The following is a 13849-nucleotide window of genomic DNA, read 5'->3' as shown; positions in this document are numbered from 1 at the left end:
ACCACATTCTATTTAGGAAACCCTAACTGCTGCCGCGTTAACTCTGCATTAGCCAGTTAACGTGTGCTAAGTATAATGTGCTAGCTGGCTAACACTTTCATGCCTATTCACCCGTGCCACACCTCCTCGGGGAGAAATTCAGGAAAATAGAATAACACGTGGTTTAACGTGCGGTAACAGGCAAAGTACTGTACAATCTTTTAATGCAGAGGTAGGCAATTCCAATCCTCGAGAGCCGCAGGCAGGTCAGGTTTTCAGGATATCCACAATGAATATGCAGGAGATAGATTTGCATACCAAGGAGGCAGTGCTTGTAAATCTATCTCCTGCATATTCATTGTGGATATCCTGAAAACCTGACCTGCCTGCAGCTCTCGAGGACCGGAGTTGCCTACCTCTGCCTTAATGTGTTTATGTGCTAGCCTGTTACTGCACGCTAACTGCGGATTCTATGAACAGTGCACAAAATTGCACGCTTTCTTGAAATGTGCTTGCAACTCCATTGGCTATGAAGCAAATTAGTACTAATAATTGGGTGCTAACAATCAATTATTGGTGTTAAGATCTGCACACAAATCTTATAGTGCACAACTCAAAAGGGGGTGTGATCATGGGAGGGGCATGGGCGGGTCAGGCAAGGCCGGTTTAACCACTGGACCAGGTGAGGCTCTGGTTCAGGGTGCTGGTGAGTAAGGGCGCCAGAATACCCAGCTTATGACCTCACCTGGTCTACAGGTTAAGCCTTTACTTCCCCCTCCCCGTCCAGTCTCTCCCTTTCTCTTCCCCATCCCTGTGGGTCCGTCATTCCTCCCTCACTTCTCTCACTCCCCCATTGTCCTGTAAAGTCGCTGGCAGCAACAGCAGAGACATGATAGGCTGCCTTCAGCCAGCCCCTAGGTCTTCCCTTTGCAGTGGCCTGCCTACAAGAAATTGCATCAAAGGAGGCAGGACGTGGCAGAGGGAAGACTCATGGGCTGGCCAAAGTCAACCTGTCATGCTGCTGCTGGTGAGTGAGATAAACATTAAGGACCACGGGGAAGTGAGAGAGGTGAAGGAGCAGTGCCAGACTTGTGGGGAGGAGAACAGTTGAAGGGGAAAAGAGAGACTGCATCGGACAGAAGATGCTGGCCCAAGGGAGGGAGAGCTGCCAAATCCATGGGGGGGGGGGGGGGGCGGGAGAGGGAGGGAGCTGGAAGTAATGTGTTGGTGGGAGGTGGGGATCACCACCAAAGCATTTTGGCTCAGGGCACCACCATCCCTTGAGCCAGCCCTAGGGTCAAGGTCGTTCACTAAAGGTGTGTGCAGTGTTACTGAATGCTGGGGATCTGCGCCTAACTTATGTGCCAGGATTTACACCGGGTTTCAAAGTTGGACACGGATCTTAGTGCTATCCTATGAACAGCACTGATCCCGAAACACCCGTTCTAGAATACCATTCAGCGATGGTTTTTATCGGTGACAGATTTTGAGCACCATTTACTGAATCCAGCCCCAAGTGCTTAATACACTTTAGTAAAAGATCCCTTTCTTTTTGTACCTGCACTCCTCACTTTCTGGACAGTTCTGCACTATTCCAGTTATCCAAAGCTGAGGGAGAGGGTGTCATCATTTGTTTCATTAGAGTGCCTTAAAAAGTATTACATGCAAAATTGATTTAATATACAGTAATCTATTAACATGAACATAATCAATTTGCACACATTAAAGAGTTCTATAGCCTGTTTTTTTATTACAATGAATGTGTGAAGTAAACTAAAATTCTACATCCAAAAATATAAAGTCAGAAAAATTCAAAAATGATTTTTTTATTTTTTTGGCTGTGCACATTGTTAGAAGGTCACGCACAAATTTCAGCTGCTTTCATGAAAACAGAAAGCATCTAACAAACAAGTGTTTTTCTGTTCTGGTTTTGCACCCCTATAGCTTTTTCTTTGCTCTGAGTCCCTCATTGTTTTACCTGACAGGGCCTGGACTTGTTCTGAAAGGCAGTTCTGCTTTTAACTCTTCCTGCTGGTACCAAATACTCCCGCTTTGGGTTCTCATCATATGCATTTTATAATAGTTTTTTACATTCTAAGATAGCAGTGTACTGACCAGAACAAAACTTTGTTTAAAATGTATTTATTTATTTATAACATTTGTATCCCACAATTTCCCACCTATTCGCAGGCTCAATGTGGCTTACATAATTCCGTAAGTGGTGATTATCAGTTCCGGATAGGAGAAATACATAGTTGGGGTAAAGAGACAAATTAGGTTAGGTTACAAGAGGAAAGTTCGTCCTATGATAAGAGCTAAAGGTAATAGGTTAAACTTTGTTCATGACAGAAAAAGCTTGAACAATTAGGATCATTAAATTGAAAAATCAAGATAATTAGCAAAAACAGTTGAGATATCGAGAATACATGTTGTATAATTGCATTTTGTTAATTTGAATTTATGATGAGTTGTTATTGTATGCTTTCTTAAATAAATAAGTTTTCAATAGTTTATGGAAGGTCACTATCCAGCTTATAATCGAAAAAGAAAAACACCTAGATTTCGACCCAAATCGGGAGATAGACGTTTATCTCACAAAAACGAATAAATCGGTATAATCGAAAGCCGATTTTGGATGTTTTCAACTGCACTCCATCGCAGATGCGGACAAAGTTGATGGGGGCGTGTCAGAATTGTGGCGAAGGTGGAACAGGGGCGTGGTTATCGGCCGAGGAGAGATTTACGCGTTAGGGCGATAATCGAAAAAATTAAGGCGTTTTTAGCGAACATTTAGGACACTTTTGTAGGACCCTTTTTTCACACGAACAGGTCCCAAAAAAGTGCTCTAAATGACCAGATGACCATCGGAGGGAATCGGGGATGACCGCCCCTGACTCCCCCCAGTGGTCACTAACCCCCTCCCACCACAAAAAATGATGTTTCACAACTTTTTATTTTCACCCTCAAATGTCATACCCACCTCCCTGGCAGCAGTATGCAGGTCCCTGGAGCAGTTGTTAGGGGGTGCAGTGGACTTCAGGCAGGTGGACCCAGGCCCATCCCCCCCCTACTTGTTACAATTATGCTGCTTAATGCTTAGTCGTCCAACCCCCCCAAACCCACTGTACCCACATGTAGGTGCCCCCCTTCACCCCTTAGGGCTATAGTAATGGTGTAGACTTGTGGGCAGTGGGTTTTGAGGGGGATTTGGGGGGCTCAACACACAAGGGAAGGGTGCTATGCACCTGGGAGCTCTTTTACCTTTTTTTTTGTTTCTGTAAAAGTGCCCCCTAGGGTGCCCGGTTGGTGTCCTGGCATGTGAGGGGGACCAGTGCACTACGACTCCTGGCCCCTCCCATGAACAAATGCCTTGGATTTATTCATTTTTGAGCTGGGCGTTTTCATTTTCCATTATCACTGAAATACAAAAACGCCCAGCTCACAAATTGTCGAATAAAACATGGACGTCTATTTTTTTCGAAAATACGGTTCGGTCCGCCCCTTCACGGACCCGTTCATGGAGATAAACGCCCATGGAGATAGACGTTTTCATTCGATTATGCCCCTCTATGTCGTGTGTTATTTTTATGGATTTTGGTAATTCATTCCAAATTTGCATGCATATGTAAGAGAAGCTGGATGCATATGTTAATTTATATTTCAGTCCCTTACAGTTTGGGTAGTGGAGATTCAGGAATGTATATACAATATTTTGATTTTACACAACAATTATCACACAAAAAAAATCATGCTCGTGGAGGTTGTCAGCCTCTTGCGCAGTGTTGCTGCCTAGTGATTGGCGATTGCATAGCTCTAGCATACCCAGATAATAGGAAGGTCAGACAGTAAGGGGTCCTTTTACAAAGACGCGCTGAAAAGTGGATTGCAGTAGTGTAGGCGCGGGTTTTGGGCACGTGTAGAATCATTTTTCAGCGCACCTGTAAAAAAGGCCTATTTTTTTCCCCGAAAATGGACGTGCGGCAAAATCAAAATTGCTGCACATCCATTTTGGGTCTCTGACCTTACTGCCAGCCATAGACCTAGTGGTAAAGAATTTGGGCAGTAATGACCTACGCACGTCAGATGCCACTTGGTGCGCGTCTGCTATGCATGCCCGAAAATAAATATTTTTCGGACGCGCACCAAAAATGAAATTAGTGCAAGAGCCATGCGGTAGTCAGGCAGTAAGTCCATTTTGGCGTGCGTTGGGCACTTAGTAAAAAGGGCCCTAAGATTCTTTGCCCTACAAAGACTAGGAGGCAGATCTAATCCATACAGACTTTGTATGGCAACAGTTTATCACAGGAATACAGCAGTGATAACTTCAGTTGCATCCATAGCAGTGATATTCAAGCACAACCTTTAGAGCAGAAATAATGTCCATAATAACTGTAGTTCGTTACTTTCTGGCTTCTGAAAGTAATCAATAGAAATAAAAGAAAACATAGAAAAGAAAATAAGATGATACCTTTTTTACATTTTTTTATTAGCTTTCAAAGGTAGCCCTTCTTCATCAGATCAGAAATAAGCAAATGTTGATAAATAACAGAATATATACGTGAAACATCAAAGCATTTCAGTGACAGTCTCACAGAATGAGGATGAGGTGGGTTAGGCGAGAGACAGGGAGAGCTGGGTGGATGAGGGACAGGGAGATATGCATGGTGATCAGAGGGTGACAAAGCAGTAGAATGTTATGGTTTATAATGGGCTAGAAAACCCAGATCTTTGTTAAGTCCTGTCTGGTGGGTGTCAAAATATTTAATCATTCTGACTTCAAAGGTCTTACATTCCTGTATTGTCTTGAAGAAATCAAATACAGTCCAGGACTCTCTCTCTCTCTCTCTCTGATTTACAACTACAGAGAAGTTTCTAATATAGGGGCACTTTTACTAAGCCGTGGTAGGCACTACTGCGTACCTACCATGCGACAAAAAACACTGCTGTGGGACACGCTAAGACATCCCACAGTAGTGTGCCCATCAGCGTGGGCTAATCCTGTGCTGAAAAATATTTTTGATTTTTCAGCGTGGGAGGCTTGTCTGTGGGCAACAGGCAGGCTTTCCCTGTGCTAATCGGGCCTAACCACCTTCCCATTCCTGATACCTACACTGACTACATAGCTTTTACCTTTAGATTGTAAGCTCTCTTGAGCAGGGACTGTCCTTCCCCATGTTTAAACTTGTACAGCGCTGCGTAACCCTGGCAGCGCTATAGAAATGCTAAGAAGTAGTAGTAGTAACACAGGCACATTGCCGTATACTGCCCAATTACCACAGGGTTATTGCAGGATCCCTTAGCACCAACAAAATAGGTGTCAGTAAGAGTTCCCAAGGTAATGGCCATTAAAGAACAATATGGAAGTGTGGCCTAGTGGTTAGTGCAGTGGACTTTGATCCTGGGGAACTAAGTTCAATTCCCACTGCAGCTCCTTGTGACTCTGGGCAAGTCACTTAACCCTCTATTGCCCCTGGTACAAAAATAAGTACCTGAATATATGTAAACCGCTTTGAATGTAGTTGCAAAAACCTCAGAAAGGCAGTATATCAAGTCCCATTTCCCATCACACTAAAAATAAACAGCACCAGCCACTTTTTAGTGCAGCTTGGTAAAAGGGCATCATAGCAAATAACAGTAATAAGTAGCTGCAAAATATCCACCTCCAGAGTTTTTGAAAAAGAATGTTTTTGGACACTTACAAAGTACACTTCCCTTCAGTTAGTGCTTCAGTAAAGAGACTGCCACCCCAAGTCATCTCCAGGGTCCTTCTGCCTTAAACTATTTTAAAATAAATGGAAGAAAATATTTTTTCACTCAACAAATAGTTAAGCTCTGGAATTTGTTGCCAGAGGATGTGGTAACAGCGGTTAGCATATCTGGGTTTAAAAAAGGTTTGGACCAGTTCCAGGAGGAAAAGTCCATAGTCTGCTATTTATCCCTGGGATTGCTAGATGAACCTTTGATCTGCCTCAATATGACTACTACTCTTGTGTTCTTATCTATGATGACCCCTCCTCCTATGCTGTCTTTGACAAGTATTTAACCTCCCCCCCCCCTTCGCCAATTGTTTCTAAATATTTGATTTTATTGCCATTGTTATTCAGGATTTCTTTTTCTGGTTCTCCATTTACTCTTTAGACAAATAAAAGCATTTGGGTCAGCTGAGCACTTAATGAATTCAGCCTTAAACACTAACTTTTTTTCTTGGAAATCTACACATCTGTGTTACATAGCTTTTATCGACAGCGAGTGCTTTTTGCCATTAAATATATTGTTGTAATTTATGATGTCACTTGGAATTTTATGATAGTTTTGGCAGCACTTGGCAGTATATAAAGTCTAAAGTTATTAATTTCTGTGGAATCTATTCTGATAACAGTAATCCCAGTGTGCTCGTTTATCATTAAACTTCATATCATACAAAACACCTTAGGAATTATGTAGTGATTTAGCACTGCCTATTTGCTATAAAGTATTTCTGAAGCACTTTTAGAATGTGATCACAGCATAATTTTCTTTTTATCCTTTGCTGATCTTCATGGATTGGTCTGTCGTAATCATGTTCTCGATGCTGTATTTACCTAATATTGTTCATTCATCAGACATAATGGCCTACATATCTTTTCTTCTGTAAACAAGGTTTGAACTTACACATCATTTTTTCCTATCAGGCTAAACCATCAATCGTTTTGTTCAATTCTGTGATTGAGGAATATGACTGGAAAATAAACTAATAACTAGCAAGAATATTTGAAACAAAATAGTAACTATTCTTGCTAGTTATTAGTTTATTAAACAGCAGCCAAGTACAGTTGTATAAAAATACATTTACTGTTATCTATCAGCATTAAGTACATTTTATTTTAAACACACTATTCTGAGCAGCAATTTTTGAACACTTAAGGTCTTAGGCACTAAAGCTTAGTGTGCCAGTAAGGCCATTTAGCATGAACTGAAATTAACCCTCTATGCACTAAGGGACCCTTTTACCAAACTGCGGTGAAAGAGGGCTTGAGGTAGCATTGGCGTGTATTTTTGAAGCGTGCCGAGGCCAGGGGCAGCCCAAGACAGTCTGCCTCCTGCCTCTTCCCTGTCCTTCCCTCCCAACTCCCTTCCCCAAAATGACCTTCTCTATTCTTTTCTTGTCTTTCAAAAGAAGGCAGCGACTCCCATAGGCTGTCTTGTCACCGGTCCCAGCTCCTCTCTACTGCGGGAAGCCCACCTCTCTGACGTAAATTCCTGTTTCCTCGGAGGCGGGCCACCCGCAGTAGAGCGAAGGGGCTGGGACTGGCGGAAGGGCAGCCTATGCGAGTCACTGCTGCCACCTTCTTTTTAAAAGAAAAATAGGTAAATACAGGGAAAGGGGTTAGGTAGAGAAGGGTAGGGGTGATGCCATCTCAGAAGAGTGCCGCCTGAGGCCCCCGCCACAGGTGGCCTAATGGTAGGGTCGCCACTGGTCGAGGCCCCCCTTTTACCACAGCAGGTAAAAGCCCCCCTGCTTTTACCACAGCCCCCTTTTACCCTTTTTTTCAACAAGAAATGGCCATGCAGTAAGTGGACCAGTTGCCACACGGCCATTTCCGGGGGGGGGGGGGAACCTTTACCGCCACCTATTTAGGTGACAGTAAGGGCTCCTGCACTAACCCAGTGGTAACCGGGCAGCGTCATTACTGATGGGTAAGCACCGGCACTACAAAAATACAAAATATATTTGTAGTGCCAGAAATGGCACATGCTGGGGTTGGGAACTATCACCGGGCTTCTGCGATAGTTCTGAATTGGCACTCAGCAAACCCATTGCTGCGCACCAACCCTTTAGTATAAGGGCCCCTCAGTTTAGCATGCATGCCAAAGGCCCCCTCCCCCGTAATATGTTAACCCCCTTAAGTGGGTTTTTCCTGCATCATGCAGCCATAAAAATTCCTTTTTAATTTTTTTGCATGAATGGCCATGCGCTAATGTTGCCTTTAGCGCACTGTCGGTTTTTTTAAATTACCGCGTGAGCACTTACTGCTGCCCATTTTGTAGGCGGTAAGGCCCATGCAGTATCCGCGTGCTAATCAGTTAGCATCCAGTAATGTACTACTCTCTGGCTCTGACACGCCACCTAAAAAAATTAGAAAAAAGATTTTAGTGTGCAGTTAGCAGGATGCCTGAGCATGTCCCTCTATTTTTTGATGCATTAGTCCCTGGATTCTATAAGCGATGACTAAAGTTGCAAGCACAAATCAGTGCATGTAGCTGATTTGCATGCGCAACTTAATTGGTTAATATGGAGTGGAGGAGTGGCCTAGTGGATAGGGTGGTGGACTTTGGTCCTGAGGAACTGAGTTCAATTCCCACTTCAGGCACAGGCAGCTCCTTGTGACTCTGGGCAAGTCACTTAACCCTCCATTGCCCCATGTAAGCTGCATTGAGCCTGCCATGAGTGGGAAAACATGGGGTACAAAATGTAACAAAAAAAAAAAAAAAATCAGTGCCAATCACTGGCTGCTAACAACAAATTATTGGCGTTATTTGGCCTTAATTAGAATTTATATGCAGATCAAATTCTATAACAATCCGCATGTAAATTCTAACACATGTAAATTTGGGGGGGCGTGGCTTGGGGTGTTTCTGGGGCATTCCACATTTTTTGTGCATAAATTCAGAATTCAGCTGAACCGTGCCTGAGGCGCTGGCATTTACACCAGCTCTTAGCAGGCATAATTGCCAGCACCTAATGTTAGGTGCGGTTTATGCCCTAAGCGCTGTCCTATAAAGGATGCGTACCCTTCATATAATAGCTTAGTAAAAGGACCCCACGGCTTGTTAATTAAGGGGCCTTTTTACTACAGTGCAGTGAAATCTGGATTTAGCACATTCTAATCAGGAAATTTCCCTGAGGTAAGCCCAGATTTACTATAGCATTAAAGTTCGGCATTTTGGAATTTTTTTTTTTTTTTTTTGGCAGATCATGTTAATGTTCCATTAATGAGTGGTACCTGCAAAAAAATAGTGTGGAAGCACTTACACCCTCCTATTTAGGAGGTGCTAATGTCCCCATTTTAACCTAGGATTCTCTAGTTAGCACACAGTAAACCTAATGTGCTAGCTGGATATTGCAGGAGCGCTCAGTCTCTCCATGACATGTCCCTTCAATAAATATGGATTAAATGTCTGTTAACGTGCCAAGCTTTACTAAAAGCTTAGCTTATTTCTTAAAAATAATTAACGCATGTTTAGTTTTAAAGCTTTTTACATTAAGCTTTTCTCACATGCCTAACTGCACGTCGGGACTTAACACTCTTTAGTAAAAAGACTTCTAATATGGCTATTATTATAGCAGATACTAAATTTAGCAGATACAGTACAGTATCGATTATCCAACCCAAATGGGATCAACCAGCTGTCGGATATGTGAAAAGTCAATTAATACGGAAAACACTGCATAAACCCCTCAAACAGTGCAAAAACAAAGGCATAGAGTTCACGATTTTCAAAATTGTTATGCTGAATGGTCGGATTACTGAAGGTCAGATAATCGAGACTATACTGTACCTCATGTAAATAAGGAACTGTCATTTGAAAATTAGAATTTAGCAGACAGTACAGAAAGTCTGGAATAAATATAAAAAGCACAGACATGTATTCCACAAGTACTGTGAGCTGCCATGAGAGGTTACAGCAGCCATTTTCTTTTAGCTGCCAAAACGGGCAGGAACGAGTGGGCTTTGCGCCTGCCCTATTTGCCCCCCACTTGGACCACCACTGATACAGGTAGGCCCGGGTGGGGGGGCCTATGTGGATTGGGGGGAGGGAGTAGTGACTCATGGGCTGAGGGAAGGGGACAGGAAGTAGGGCGGCGGGAGGGGGCTCAGGGAATTAAAAACAAAATAGCTATGCAGGTCCTAGCTGATATTCAGCTGGGGCTCACATAACTGTCTTATGTGGGCCCTGGCTGAATATCAACCGGGACCCACATAAGTTCTGGCAGCTAGTGCAGCACCATTTAGCCCTGGATATTCAGTGCTAGGGCCAGCGACAGTCAGTGTTTAAAAATAAAAAAAAAACACTGACTGCTGCCAGTTGATTATCATCCGGGTTATATCTTATGAACTACAGAGGGAAGCTCTCTTTGGCATGATGCAAGTTCTACAGCAAGCATTGGCAGTAAATTCAAGAGACTGAGATCATACTCCACATGCTGTGACTTAGGAGTGAGGTTCATTACTGCCAGGGTATGTACAAAACTAACCCTTTTGAAGAAATTGCCCCCAAATGCTTTCATCCATTTCAGCCTATGGACAGTCATTTCCCAGCATGGTTATCTTGTTCTCTCTTGAGACAAATCCCAAAGTTGCAGCCAGTGTAGGTATGCCAGACTGCCGGCATTCCTGTTTAACAGTTTGTTTTCTTTATTTTCTCTTTTTATATTGCTTTTATATTGCTTTTCTAGCCACTGCTGCTGATTAAGGAAAAGAACATAAAAACACAAGTGTCTTATGCAAGTCACATACAATATCTTTTTCTCTTCTGCTTCAGCTCAGCACAAAGAAATTAGGTTTAGGCAGCACACCACTATGCTACTATCCCTCACTATGTTGCACTGGTAAGATGATTATAAAACTCATTGCATAAACCAAACAGTTAGCCAATCATGTTAATATATACCTTGTTTAATAAATTCCATTTCATCAGTTTGTCTGCAAGCTGAGACTCAGTGCCTCCTTCATGCTTTGCTGAGCTTCCAGCATTCACTCAGGCTTGGCTGGCAGACACCTCCTCCTCCTCCTCCTGCATGGCTCTGAGGGGTAATTTATAGGATCCCAGAGGGTTTTGCTGTGTCATGCCTAACCCCTTTTCTGCTGGCTCCTCTGGCTTGCTCTTCTCCCCCTCCTTAAAGGACATCCACTGGAAAAGCTATGGATCTTTTGACAAGTACTCAGGGTTTTACTCTTCACTTCTCAGAGGGACAGGGATTTCCAATTACTTATAGGTTTGTTGCTACTTCCTTTATTACCATGACATACAGATGTTTGCTCTACCCACACCACGCCCACTACACCCACTTGAATTCTCTGCATGGTGTGTGGATCTCCACATGTAAATAGTGGCTTTCTGAAATCACAGGTATGCAGTCTATACATGTGTGAATGCCACTAGTTACACATGGAAATACTTCTAAAATAAAGGCCATAATATCCTAGTTTTCCTTGATGACCTAGCCAGAATTTGTTTTTGGTTTTATTTTTCCTCCGTTCCTTGTGAAAAATATCTTTAATGTTTCTCATGGGAAAAAAAAAACCAAATATACTTCCACATGAAATTTTATCGACAGAAGTATCCGTTATTCGCCCAAGTTGGAGGAACTTCTTTGAGTCCTAAATCATTTTGTAACTTGGTCAGGATTGGGTATGATCATCAGATGGGCTACACAAATAGATATAGATATATAGATATAGATATGTATTTTGTGCATTGTTGAAGGTCAGGGCCAGGGCTAGCAAAGCCACATAATCCACTATCTCTGCACACTCTCACAGTCAATAACTCAGTCCACACAGTTTAATATGCTCAAAACTGTAGAGGATTTACTGAACTTGGGTAGACAATTAACAAGGATAATGTCTCCAATAGCTATTTACACCACCTGTATATTCCAGTAAAGATAATTAAAATAAGAGGTAACACTTAGAATTCTCTATAGTCTTCTTCCTTATTCTCCTTCCCTAGTTAACAATTCTAAAGGTAGAGCTGGCTCCTTTTATAATAGACTTTCTTACTAGACCCTGTTATGTAACTTGAATACCTCCTACCTCCTCTTGGCCCTGTACCAGAGGAAAAGCTCTTGTCTCCTTCCCTCTCTCTCTCTCTCTGCATATAGAGTGAGGCTGTTTTTTCAGCAACCACTTGGAATTTCAGTGTGAAATTTTATAGGTTTATTAGTTGTTACTATCTATGTGTATGTGCTGAATGTAATGAGATTATCTTTAAACACAGCAAAGTTACAGACTTTTTAGCATGACCACCCAACAATTTTCACTCATTCGAATATGTTTGCAATGTAAAACTGGTTTTGTTTTTGCACTGTAAAACTACCATTATTTGAAAAAAAAAAAAAAAAGGTGGGGTACCAGCTTACTGTTAATGATGTCACAATGATGTAGACTTTTGTTGGAGGCCTATCACAAGCTCCACCCAAAGCCACAAACAATCGCTGAACTCAAGGAAGCGCTGCAGATGATCTGGGACAGCCTGCCACAGGGACCAATTAGCAAGGTTGTTAAGAACTTCCCAAAGCAATTATATGGATTATATGGCAATGCAGATAACTTGCTTTAAGGCTTAATCTTGTTTTTTTCTTCTTTCTTTTTCTTGGGGGGGGGGGGGGGCAGTGAAGAGCATGTTTCCTATTTCAGTTTCCTCTTTTAACAAATTCAGCAGCTTCAGGGTTGCCAACTCCATACTTTTCCCACCCAATTGGGTGGGTTTTTAAATGCATCTGAAAGACATTTTGAGCTGCCATGGGTTGCAAGTTTTTGGGCTATTTTCTTACACTCGCGTAACCATGCACTGGAGCCCTGGAGAAGAGAAACAAAACTATGAGGTTTGAAATGAGTGTCAAGCCTCATACTGGATTTCCAATGGGAGAGTTTTTGACAGGTGACATCATCACGCTGAGCCTGCTTGTGCTGCTCTCACACAGCATATATAGACAGGCCTGCTGTCGCACTCGCTAAGGAGTAACCTCAGAGGGAGGAGATGAGAGCGAACACGTGGGCCACACCAGATGCATAGCACAGCAGCCACGTGGGAAGAGGAGGCAGCAGAGGTGGCACACTTGCACGGGTGGGGACCCCCTGCAAACGCCCCTCCTGCAAACCCCACCCCCCTCCCAGACACACACTCAGTTCCCCCATTGGGCAGCTTGGGCTGTCTTTGGGCTTCTTTTTGTACTTGCTTTCTCAGTGTTCCTTCTTCCAGGTATTCTGGCCTAAGTAGTTGGATCTTGGTGAGGTAAGAGCCAAGTCTAGTCCCCTACAGTATTCTGGTACAATGGCTGGGGACTGTAGAGCAAAGACAAAGGCCCTCGATAGAATGCTGAAGGTCTGGTACTATGGTAAAGTCAGAATCTTAGTTATCTCTATAATGTGATGCAACAGCAATAAGAACAAAGACTGATAGCCTGCAATTATGTTTGTTTATTGGCAAATTTGATATACTGCTTTTTCTTGCATGCAGGCCAAAGCAATTCAGTTCCAGACACTAGATATAGCGTGAATTGAGCCTATGCAGTTTACAACAATAAAAATAAGTTCTTTCTGAAACTGTGTGTGTGTGGGGGGGGGGGGGGGGGGGGGCTAGCAGGAGAGAGAAAGTGAATTATGCAGAGGGAAAGGCAACAGAGAAGAGGAACATTTTCAAAACAGATTTAAATGATTGAAGAGACATGTCAGGTATGAGGGATGGTGGAAGATCGTTCCAAGACCTGGGACCTAAATAACTGAAAGAGGTATCACTGGAGAGAGAAAACTGAAGAGCCGTTGGCAATTGAACACAAAGCAAATTGCCTGAAAAAAATTGAAGGGCACATGTAGGAGTGTAAGGAACCAGAAGTTTATGCAAATAGGCAGGAGCAGAGGGACTTCGGCAATTAAAAGTGAGCATGGGAAGCTTATACTTAATATGGTAGGAGACTGGGAGCCATTGTTCGAGCTGAAGGAGAGTAGTAACATGGTCAAAGTGGTGCACGCAGTGTATGAGTGTAACAGAAGTTGGTTGAATTAATTGAAGTCGCTTTAGAGTGCGAAGTGGGAGACCAGCATATAGAGCTGCAATAATCCAACCTGTTGATTACCAATGCCAAGGTAAGACAACATATAGATTT

The 13849-nt window shown here is 42.9% G+C and overlaps 1 protein-coding gene across 1 annotated transcript in view; it reads left to right on the top strand.

Annotated features, from left to right (window-relative positions):
• The window catches only part of MDGA2 (MAM domain containing glycosylphosphatidylinositol anchor 2), a 1114501-nt gene that overhangs the window by 361062 nt on the left and 739590 nt on the right, over nucleotides 1-13849 (top strand). The gene's annotated exons all lie outside the window — the stretch shown is intronic.

This window comes from Microcaecilia unicolor, chromosome 9 (assembly GCF_901765095.1).
Source record: "Microcaecilia unicolor chromosome 9, aMicUni1.1, whole genome shotgun sequence".
NCBI lineage: Eukaryota > Metazoa > Chordata > Amphibia > Gymnophiona > Siphonopidae > Microcaecilia > Microcaecilia unicolor.
This window is presented reverse-complemented; position numbering and strand designations above follow the sequence as displayed.